The sequence below is a fragment of the Palaemon carinicauda genome, chromosome 39 (assembly GCF_036898095.1).
Source record: "Palaemon carinicauda isolate YSFRI2023 chromosome 39, ASM3689809v2, whole genome shotgun sequence".
Classification (NCBI taxonomy): Eukaryota; Metazoa; Arthropoda; class Malacostraca; order Decapoda; family Palaemonidae; genus Palaemon; species Palaemon carinicauda.
The window spans coordinates 53686287-53698649 of record NC_090763.1 but is presented as its reverse complement, the minus strand read 5'-3'; the positions used below and the strand labels follow the sequence as shown (position 1 = coordinate 53698649).

General features: G+C 42.8%; 1 protein-coding gene across 2 annotated transcripts in view; it reads left to right on the top strand.

Moving 5' to 3' along the window:
* The window catches only part of LOC137631192 (uncharacterized), a 71265-nt gene that overhangs the window by 54520 nt on the left and 4382 nt on the right, over nt 1-12363 (top strand). The window lies entirely within an intron of this gene.

Below are 12363 nucleotides of genomic sequence, written 5' to 3'. Positions count from 1 at the left end.
TCAACAAGGTACTGCAGAAGTTCGCCTCTCACGAAGGGACAAGGTTGACGCTAGTTGCTTCCCTCTGGCCCGCGAGAGAATGGTTCACCGAGGTACTTCGATGGCTAGTAGACGTTCCCAGAACACTTCCCCTAAGGGTGGACCTTCTACGTCAGCCACGCGTAAAGAAGGTACACCAAGGCCTCCACGCTCTTCGTCTGACTGCCTTCAGACTATCGAAAGACACTCGAGAGCTAGAGGCTTTTCGAAGGAGGCAGCCAGAGCGATTGCTAGAGCAAGGAGAACATCCACCCTTAGAGTCTACCAATCGAAGTGGGAAATCTTCCGAAACTGGTGCAAGTCAGTATCCGTATCCTCGGCCAGTACCTCTGTAACTCAAATAGCTGACTTCCTCTTATATCTGAGGAAAGAACGATCTCTTTCAGCTCCCACTATCAAGGGTTACAGAAGCATGTTGGCATCAGTCTTCCGTCACAGAGGCTTAGATCTTTCCAACAATAAAGATCTACAGGACCTCCTTAAGTCTTTTGAGACCACGAAGGAGCGTCGTTTGGTTACACCTGGTTGGAATTTAGACGTGGTACTAAGATTCCTTATGTCAGACAGGTTCGAACCGCTACAGTCAGCCTCCCTGAAAGATCTCACCTTAAAGACTCTTTTCCTGGTATGCTTAGCCACAGCTAAAAGAGTCAGTGAGATTCATGCCTTCAGCAAGAACATCGGATTCTCATCCGAAACGGCTACATGTTCTACAACTTGGTTTTCTAGCCAAAAACGAGCTGCCTTCTCGGCCTTGGCCAATATCGTTCGATATTCCAAACTTATCGTATGGTTGGAAATGAACTAGAAAGAGTCTTATGTCCTGTAAGAGCTCTTAAGTTCTATTTAAAACGAACTAAACCTTTACGAGGCCCGTCTGAAGCTTTATGGTGTTCAGTTAAGAAACCATCTTTGCCTATGTCAAAGAATGCTTTATTCAATTTTATCAGACTGTTAATACGAGAAGCTCATTCCCATCTGAATGAGGAAGACCAAGCTTTGCTGAAGGTAAGGACACACGAAGTTAGAGCTGTCGCAACTTCCGTGGCCTTTAAACAAAATAGATCTGCAAAGTATAATCAACGCAACCTATTGGAAAAGCAAGTCAGTGTTCGCGTCTTTTTATCTTAAGAATGTCCAGTCTCTTTACGAGAACTGCTACACTCTGGGACCATTCGTAGCAACGAGTGCAGTAGTGGGTGAGGGCTCAACCACTACAATTCCCTAATTCCATAACCTTTTTAATCTTTCTCTTGAAATGTTTTATTATTGTTTTTGGGTTGTCCGGAAGGCTAAGAAGCCTTTCGCATCCTACTTGATTTGGCGGGTGGTCAAAGTCATTTCTTGAGAAGCGCCTAGATTAGAGGTTTTGATGAGGTCCTGTTGTATGGGTTGCAACCCTTGATACTTCAGCTCCTAGGGGTCGCTCAGCATCCTAAGAGGATCGCGAGGCTCCGTAAGGAAGACGTACTTAAAAAGGCAGAGACCAGGTACTTATTTATTTTATGTTTGTTATTTTGAATAACTGCTAAAATGAAATAAAAAATCCTTAGCTCATAATAATGTAAACAATTATTGCTGGTCTCTACCCACCCCCCTGGGTGTGAATCAGCTTATATAATCACCGGCTAAGTTTAATATTGAAAAATGTTATTTTTATAATAAAATAAATTTTTGAATATACTTACCCGGTGATTATATATTAAAGGACCCTCCTTTCCTCCCCAATAGAGACCCAGTGGACCGAGGAGAAAATTGAGTTCTGTGTTTACATTGAGTACTGAGTACCTGCACGACAGATGGCGCTGTTGAAGTACACCCCCTACCTGCATTGCGATCGCTGGCGGATTTTTAACGTAGAGTTTTCTGTCGAGCAACAGAGTTGCAGCTTATATAATCACCGGGTAAGTATATTCAAAAATTTATTTTATTATAAAAATAACATTTTGTTGTATAAATAGTTGCTTCAGTGATTTTCATTAATGTGTTCAGTTTTGCAATTAATTTTTTTTTCTTTATTTTCACTACAATATCATACAGTATAGTTAATTGTACAGTATTGTAAGAATTATTGCCTTGGTTTATTTTCTGTAGTACAGTAAATTTATTTCATTGAGGGTTCCTAGCTTCCTATTTTAGTATAGTGTACATTTCTATTTCATTTTATTTGAATCCTTGCTGGTTACAATTTTCTTTTACACTTTGAACCTCTTTAGTTAAGTCCAATTTTTATATAGAGTGTTTTTTTGTTAACTACATCACTGTGTTCCGTTTTTCCGAAGTTTTAGGATACCGTACAGTACAGGATATTTAGTTACGAATATTTAAGAACAACCGTACTTTAATAAGATTTTTGTTCTCTTTTGTCCATTGTCTTTTCGCTGTGCCTAGAATGAATTCATCCAATTAAGAAAGTTTATTTCTTAGGGCCTCATTAGCTAGTCTTTTTTATCTTATTACTCTTTAGTTGAGTAAATTGCCATCAAGACAGAGGATACCATCTTTATACCTTGCTAGCCTTATTTAATGAATAGACAGCTAAAAAATGTTTAGCTGGTACCCATTGTAACCAAGGATCAAGATATGAAGGTTATTATAAGACTTGCCATGCTGTTCTGCCACATTTTTTGCCTTTATATCTCTCTTTGGCCAGAAACAGGCATAAGAGTTGCCAGGATAGATTTGTAGGGCAATTTGAAATCTTCAAAAATGTTGCCATTTACTGTTTACATAGTAATTTTCAATATTAATCTTACCCGATGATCATGTAGCTGTCAACTCTGTTGCCCGACAGAAATCTACGGTCGGGATACGCCAGCGATCGCTATACAGGTGGGGGTGTACACAACAGCGCCATCTGTGAGCAGGTACTCAAGTACTTCTTGTCAACAAGAACTCAATTTTTCCTCTGTCGTGCCTCCGGCTAGACCTACTTGGATACGCTGTTGATTCTGGAGTTATTGTTCACGATTTGGTGATGTATTTGCTCTAGAGTTTAGCCTTCGCTATTCAGGAAGCTTTATCTTTAGCTTAGCAAGCTTTTGGAATTAATTTGAATTAATTATGGTGACGAAGAGAGTATGGACTCTCACTTTTAAATGGCCGACCCTTCCCTTAGACGGAAGTGTTGGTGTCGAAGAGAGTATAGACTCTCTTTCACTTTTTATTTTATATCTCTCCGCCATTTATAGGCCTCTTCGATTAACTTTCTTTAAAAAAAAAAAAAAAATATGCGACCTTTCCTAATAGTAGGCGGTCCTTACTTGGAACCGAAGTTAATTAACATTGAGCTCGTCATATCGTTTTTCCTGTTAAGAATTTATGCTATTTTAATTTTATGTTTTTGAAAGAATTTCTTTGATAAGTCTCGTACTGTTTTCAAAGTTGAACTAACGTTTTGTTTAGTCTCCGCAGTTGTTGACGTTCAGAACGTTCAACTTGCGCTCTATCGTTACGATAGAGAGAGAGTATTCACGGTTTCACGTTGCAGTAAGAGTAAACCGATTCTAGCGTTTCGTTCATTCTTTCTTAGCTTAAATGGTTTTAATTCTAATAAAGGAACTTTTTATTTGGGAAACCTTTCAGTTTTTTTCCTTTAACAAATAATATGTTTTAACGATATATATAATTGGGCTCATCTCTCAGGTTCTAAGTCAAGAGAGAGAGAGAGAGAGATAGAGACGGAGGGAGAGAGAGGAGGATAAACGTTTCGTTCAAGCGGGTAACGTTCTCGTTTTTTTTTTTTTTTTTGCTCTTCTCCCTAGTCGATAGAGGGGAAGAAGGTAAAACGTTTCTAGAGTTTTATTCTTGTTCCCAGGCTTTATGCGTTGAGAGATTTTAAACGTAGTTTATTTGATCTAGTGTTTAGTCTCTTTTCCAGCCACTGAATTCTTTATCTTTCATTATGTTTTTCTGTTACATTGTAATACTGTTTTCGCAATTACTACCTTTTAATGAAGGATAGGATTGCGTGTTTCAGGTACAAACCACTTAAAGTTTCGAGTTCAGTGAAATAAGTGCAAACAGAAAATCAAAAGTGATAAAGTGATATGCGCAAAGTGTTACAGTGTTGCGTTCGAGGGTTCGTCTGTTCGTGCCAGTTGTTCACCTAGTCCGATACCTCTTACAAGCTCCCAAGCCCAGGGGAGAAGTAATGTCGAAGGACTTATGGGTTCCTCAGGCCTTGATCGACGAACAGACGTTTCCCTCTGTGGTTTCGGGTGTATCTACACACGTTGCCGACGTGATCACCCCACCCACACAAAGACGAGAGAGCCCATTTATTCCTCGTCTGCGGAAGAGGTTTCTCGCAGAAACCATGGACCAAATCTTGCAGCTTTTAAGTGCAAGTCGGTCCCTTCCGCGCAAGTCCAACGGCCTAGGTGTAGCCACTGGGTCAGTTCGGACTCGCTGCAGTACGACAACTGCACACCTCCTAAGAGAGGCTAGGTGGTACCGCAACAGGCAGTAACTCCGTCTGTTGCCGCACCAGCTGTTTTAGACCCTCAGTCACAACGGACAGTAGCTCCGTTTGTTGTTGTCTTTCATAGACCCTAGTGGTCCATGCTGCAGACTATACAGTCTCAGCTTGCTCCTTCATGCAGGAGTATCATGCTGGAAGGTTGACAATGCAGCCTGTTTACCTACAACCCGCCGAGGTTGTGCGCTCAGCAGATACTGCGGCTGCCTGCTCCCACACCACACCTGTGAGAGCTCCTCCACCGATGCGCAGTCCTCACTGCCAGACGCATGTTCTTGCTGCACCATCTGCCGCATCAGGAGTTGCCGGGTTCCAGCACTATGCGGCATTCTCCTCAGCCCATGCAGCATGCTCTGCAGACCTTACAGCATGCTCCGCATACCATGCAGCATGAGCCGCATACCATGCAGCATGAGCCGCATACCATGCAGCATGAGCCGCATACCATGCAGCATGAGCCGCATGCCTTACCTCACGCTCTGCATACCTTACCGCATGCTCTGCATACCTTACAGCATGCTCTGCATACCTTACAGCATGCTCTGCATTCCTTACAGCATGCTCTGCATACCTTACAGCATGCTCTGCATACCTTACAGCATGCTCTGCATACCTTACAGCATGCTCTGCATACCATACCGCATGCTCCTCAACCCACCGCAGCCCCTCCCACGCACCAGCACTCTGCTTTTGTTGTTGCCAGCTCCCACACTCCGACTGCGGAGAAGGTTGACGATGCACCCGTGGGCCTACACCTCCCACGGTTGTGCGCCCGGCATGGCTTCATGCTCTCACACTCTTGTTGTGAGAGCTCCTCCACCCATGCACAGTCAACCCTGCCAGATGTATGATGACTCCCACACACAGAGCACTCCGTTGCCGTGCGGGAGCTACCACAAGCTGCCGTGTTTTGACACGGTGTGTCAGCCTCCGCAACACACTGTGGTTACCGCCACTCGCCAGCAGCAAACTAGTCAGGCAGGAGTTGAGGCTTCCCCACACATCTTTGGTTGTTGCCAACTCACAAACTGTCATGCAGTTACATGACGTTGCCTTCTGGTCTGCTACTTATACACCAGTGCTGTATGTCCTCACGCTCCTGTTGTGGTTGACAGTTCAGTTTTTGACAGTTCACAGACTGTCTAGCAGTTTCATAACGTTGCCTTCTGGTCTGCTGCTTTTGCACCAGTGAAACCCTCACTGAGAGAATTTAGCTTTTCTCGGATATGGTTCCTGTAGATGAGAAAGTGCTGTTCTCCCTCCTTCTGATATTCCTTTGAGGACTCTGTCATTTGGAGAGGAGCCTTAAGCTGCTTAGCCTCCTATGGACTTTTAGTTAAGCATAACATGCTTCCAGGGAGGGTAAATGGTTCCGCTTCAGTCGCTAACCCCGTCTGTTGCCACACCTGCTCCCATAGACCTTGAGCTTTGTTGCAAGACATGCAGTCCAAGCTTAGTCCTTGATAGAGGATTTTTTTTTTTACGGAGTCAGTGTGTCACTGGGAAGACGTTCAACAACCAGCAGAGGTGACTTGTTGTGACGCAGTGCGGCAACCTCAGCAACCCGATAAGGAGTTGTCTGTACTACCCAGACAGTCTAGACAGTTTCGGGTTGTCGCTGTACTTCCTCGCTTCCCCATGGTTGACAGTTCACAGACTGTGCAGCAGTACCATGATCTTGTGTCCGGCTCCGTCAGACGACTGGCTTTTAAGAGCTCCCACAAGTCGTCGCTGTCTGGAGAATCTCAGATGGACTATGGATCTGACCAAGGAACTGGGCCTCCTGGTCAATTTAGAGAAGTCCCAGCTCGTCGCATCCCAGACCATTGTCTACCTGGGTATGGAGATTCAGAGTCGAGTTTTTCGGGCTTTTCCGTCGGCCCCAAGGATCAACCAAGCCCTAGAATGCATCCAGAGCATGCTGAGAAGGAACCGATGCTTAGTCAGGCAGTGGATGAGTCTAACAGGGACACTTTCATCGCTGGCCCTGTTCATCGAGTTAGGGAGACTCCACCTCCCCCCCTTCAGTATCATCTAGCTGCTCACTGGATAAAGGACATGACGCTAGAGACGGTCTCAGTTCCTGTTTCCGAAGAGATGAGGTCTACTCTAACGTGGTGGAAGAACAGCTTTCTTCTCAAGGAAGGTCCACCTTTGGCTGTTCAGAACCCCGACCGCCGTCTCTTCTCGGACGCATCAGACACGGGCTGGGGTGCGACATTGGACGGACAGGAATGCTCGGGAACATGGAATCAGGAGCAAAGGACACTTCACATCAATTGCAAGGAGTTGTTGGCGGTTCATCTGGCCTTGATAAACTTCAAGTCCCTCCACCTAAACAAGGTGGTGGAGGTGGACTCCGACAACACCACAGCCTTGGCTTACATCTCCAAGCAGGGAGGGACTCATTCGAGGAAGTTGTTCTAGATCGCAAGGGACCTCCTCATCTGGTCAAAAGATCGAAAGCTCACGCTGGTAACGAGGTTCATTCAGGGCGATATGAATGTCATGGCAGATCGCCTCAGCCGGAAGGGTCAGGTCATCCCCACAGAGTGGACCCTTCACAAGAATGTTTGCAGCAGACTTTGGGCCCTGTGGGGTCAGCCAACCATAGATCTGTTCGCTACCTCGATGACCTAGAGGCTCCCGTTGTATTGTTCTCCGATTCCAGACCCAGCAGCAGTTCACGTGGATGCTTTTCTGCTGGATTGGTCCCATCTCGACCTGTATGCATTCCCGCCGTTCAAGATTGTCAACAGGGTACTTCAGAAGTTCGCCTCTCACAAAGGGACACGGCTGACGTTGGTTGCTCCCCTCTGGCCCGCGAGAGAATGGTTCACAGAGGTACTGCAATGGCTGGTCGACATTCCCAGGACTCTTCCTCTAAGAGTGGACCTTCTACGTCAACCTCACGTAAAGAAGGTACACCCAAACCTCCACGCTCTTCGTCTGACTGCCTTCAGACTATCGAAAGACTCTCAAGAGCTAGAGGCTTTTCGAAGGAGGCAGCCAGAGCGATTGCCAGAGCAAGGAGGACATCCACTCTCAGAGTCTATCAGTCTAAATGGGAAGTCTTCCGAAGCTGGTGCAAGGCCAATGCAGTTTCCTCAACCAGTACCACTGTAACCCAGATTGCTGACTTCCTGTTACATCTAAGGAACGTAAGATCCCTTTCAGCTCCTACGATCAAGGGTTACAGAAGTATGTTGGCAGCGGTTTTCCGCCACAGAGGCTTGGATCTTTCCACCAACAAAGATCTACAGGACCTCCTTAGGTCTTTTGAGACCTCAAAGGAACGTCGGTTGTCCACTCCAGGCTGGAATCTAGACGTGGTCCTAAGGTTCCTTATGTCATCAAGATTTGAACCTCTCCAATCAGCCTCTTTTAAGGACCTCACATTAAAAACTCTTTTCCTCGTGTGCTTGGCAACAGCTAAAAGAGTAAGTGAGATCCACGCCTTCAGCAGGAACATAGTTTTCACATCTGAAACGGCTACATGTTCCTTGCAGCTCGGTTTTTTGCTAAAAACGAGCTTCCTTCACGTCCTTGGCCTAAGTCGTTCGAGATCCCAAGCCTGTCCAACTTGGTGGGGAACGAACTGGAGAGAGTACTTTGCCCAGTTAGAGCTCTTAGGTACTATCTAAAAAGGTCAAAACCTTTACGAGGACAATCAGAAGCCTTATGGTGTGCTATCAAGAAGCCTTCTCTTCCAATGTCTAAGAACTCAGTTTCTTACTACATCAGGCTTCTGATTAGGGAAGCACATTCTCATCTGAAGGAAGAAGACCTTGCTTTGCTGAAGGTAAGGACACATGAAGTGAGAGCTGTGGCTACTTCAGTGGCCTTCAAACAGAACCGTTCTCTGCAGAGTGTTATGGATGCAACCTATTGGAGAAGCAAGTCAGTGTTCGCATCATTCTATCTCAAAGATGTCCAGTCTCTTTACGAGAACTGCTACACCCTGGGACCATTCGTAGCAGCGAGTGCAGTAGTAGGTGAGGGCTCAGCCACTACATTCCCATAATCCCATAACCTTTTTAACCTTTCTCTTGAATACTTTTTATGGGTTGTACGGTCGGCTAAGAAGCCTTCCGCATCCTTGTTGATTTGGCGGGTGGTCAATTCTTTCTTGAGAAGCGCCGAGGTTAGAGGTTGTGATGAGGTCCTTTAGTATGGGTTGCAGCCCTTTATACTTCAGCACCTAAGAGTCGTTCAGCATCCTAAGAGGACCGCTACGCTCAGTAAGGAAGACGTACTTAATAAAGGCAGAGTAATGGTTCAAGTCGTCTTCCTTACCAGGTACTTATTTATTTTATGTTATTTTTGAATAACTAATAAAATGAAATACGGGATACTTAGCTTCTTTGTTAACATGTATGCTGGTCTCCACCCACCACCCTGGGTGTGAATCAGCTACATGATCATCGGGTAAGATTAATATTGAAAAATGTTATTTTCATTAGTAAAATAAATTTTTGAATATACTTACCCGATGATCATGAATTTAAGGACCCGCCCTTCCTCCCCATAGAGAACCAGTGGACCGAGGAGAAAATTGAGTTCTTGTTGACAAGAAGTACTTGAGTACCTGCTCACAGATGGCGCTGTTGTGTACACCCCCACCTGTATAGCGATCGCTGGCGTATCCCGACCGTAGATTTCTGTCGGGCAACAGAGTTGACAGCTACATGATCATCGGGTAAGTATATTCAAAAATTTATTTTACTAATGAAAATAACATTTTTTGCCGTTTTCGAACATAGTTGATAGAAAGGCATTTACCTCTTTGTAAGTGGAATATATAAATAGATGATAGTGTTACCTTTTCCATTAAATAGATGATAGTGTTATCTTTTCCATCAGTTGAAGCTTCTTTCAGTTTCCTAAAGATGGGTAAACATTTTTTAAAACATTTGAGATTCTGTGAATTTGAACAAAAATTTCTCTGCCTCTTGTATTTCACACCACATAAAAATCAGAGACTTTGAAAAAAATGAATCACAAAAAACATAATTTTATAGAGAAAATATAGGGTTTAAACATTGCTTATGCTAGCCGGCCTTGGTAGGTGACTAATCTTGAGTCCCTAATTAGTTTCTTACAATTGGTTGTAGTACTGGAGGTGAGGGTTCTTCATGGTAAGAAAGAGTCTCAGTTCACATACCACTTGGAACTTCTTCAGATTTCTTCTTTTAGCAGTAAATTGATTTTCATCCAGTTTGATTGTGTTTCCCTTACTGCCATGATCATTTCATCCAGTAAATGTCTGTACAGCAATTGGATTTTACAGTATAATAGAAGAGAAGAGTATTTTAATATCTGATCATGGTAGTGGTTGAGATGAGGGTTGCAGTATTGAATGGTCTTGATTATGCAGTTTGATTACACATGATCCTGTCGGATACAAATTTGTTTGATGTACTTCAGATTGGACTTTGTATGACTATAAGTAAGTACCAAGATAAAAGAAACTTGGCTTGGAAGTAGTGAATTTCTTAAATTCATTGCTATACATACTGTATTTGAAAAATTCCTTCATAACATTTGCTTTTCATGTAGGAATAAGTATTGTTCCAAGGGGGTAAGATTTGGAAAATTAATATTCCAGTACTGTAGTAGAAAGAATAAGACCACAGGGTATATGTCCATTGACTCCTCAATTTCTCCATCTTCCAGTTTATAAAGATTAAAAGTGCGTGCTGTCTTATGTTTCATCAAGGTAAATAAACTGCTGGTCATAAATTGTGTCCTATGCAAAGGTGGATTACTATCCCTTTGACAGTTGTTGTTGTAGGTTATGAAGGCTTTGATTCTTGAATAATGACTGGCCCACAACCACAGCGTCTTACAATTCATCTTTTAGATAGATGCAGAAGGGCAGTATAAGTTTAGAACTACATAATTTTGAAAGGATTGTAACTGCTTTTTGCAGTTTCTGGTCCAATCTAGAAGAGAATTCCCAACTTTATTGGTCTTTTTAAGAATCATTAGTCGAGCCTTAAGAAGGCAAGGATTGATCATCCCTATCTTAGAACCTAGAAAGAAGAAATATAAATTTAGCTCCAAGGTTGATTTGGCAAGACCAACGAAATCTATTCAGGCCTTGGGCTGTCGGCAGTCAGTTGCTTTTGATCTCTGATTTTAGATTTTTGGTCCTATTGGAGAGGTTTCAGCTTGCAAATAGATGGAGAATACGGTAAACTGTTCTGGTTTATCTTGGTGATTACAGTAATGGCTTTGAGATCCTCTGTTGTAGTCATGAAGGCTGTAACATCTTTATCTCAAGAATGGTCACCATAGCAGCCACAAGTGGTCCTTTGGCATTCCAGCACCACCAGAGGGGAATGACAGTTATGAAATATAATAGCTTACTAGTAGTGAAATTTCTTAACATCAAAGGAGAATCTAGTTAGAATATAAGTTACACAGCCCTAAGGATCAAATAAACATGCTTGGGAAAAAGAATGTGAATAATTTGATCCTATATGTATACTGTACATACCTTTCGTCCTTTAATATAGACATACTGTATGTCTTTGGCTGTGCTGAAACGACCACTGAATTGTTGAAAAGGTAGTCGGTAATGACAGGTATACCTGTGTGTTGGGAAATCTCCCTCCATTCGCCTTTCAGATTAACCAATTTTGTCTGGACACTTATACTGAAGATCATCACACTGCTCTCTCAACTACTGGATATTTTCTTACATTCATTTGTGATAATTGTTGGTTTTTTGTGATCACCATTGCTCAGAAGCAGAAGTTAAGCATATGGTGAAGTTAATTTTGTTCTTATTAGGATACAAACCTTTGGAACCTTACGTGTTATTTACCTTTGTGAATAGGTAGCTACACTATAAGTAGTCCCCCACCATTTGGAGTGTTGTTCTTTAGACTTCTAATCAGGAAGACTACAGTATAACCTTTTACAGAAGTGTCACTTCCACCTACCTGCCCAGTGGTTAAATTATTCGCCAGGCTAGTACAACTGGCTCCAATATTTTTCCCAAATGGTAAGCCATGTGTAATGCAGTGTCAGTGAATGCTCCCTTGTGACAAATCCCCCAGTAAAGTTGTAAATGTTGTAGCAAAGGATGCTCTTGTAGCTTCATCCTCCAAGAGAGCACAGTCGTTATAGGTTGCCAAGACCACGAATCCTCTATGACAGCTAAGAACAATGGTTGGCAAGGGGTAGTAAAGTTCACCCTCTCTCTTCCTCCTCCATTCCCTTCTTCCTCAAGAAGAAAATTAATTCTTTTTCTTTTTTTTTTAGAAGTTCTTTGGGACTTGAACCATTTCTTTCTTCCTTGATACTTGCCTGCTAACTGGTACTTTCGGGGTCAGTCAAGTAAGCGTGAGCCAGTGTTGTAGTTACCACTGTTGCACTGAGAGGAGGCGAGTAGTCTTTCCATTGCTTGTCACTTCCAATGAAATTTTACCCAAAGTTTTACCGCTAATGGTACTAAGAATGTACTAATTGAAAAAATCACCTCATGATTTACTGTGGGATGTACTACTGTATTATTAGATTTACAAACATTGACCTCAACTATGGTAGAAAAATGTTTTAGGTGAATATTTAGTGTATTAATTTCAATAATGGCTAGGTTTTTCTGTATACAAGAATTTACAAATTTTATGCTTAGTCCTGTAGCAAAAGACCTTTAAGGTCAAGAGATTGTATCATATCTGTGTAAATAAGTATTGTATAAAATCTTTTAAATCTACTGGGATGCACAACTCGGCATCAATGGGAATTGAAAACTCACCAGCACACAATATTTTATTACCCACAAAAAGAACTGTAGTCTGAAAGGTGTTGAAAGTAGATAAGATAGTTTCTGA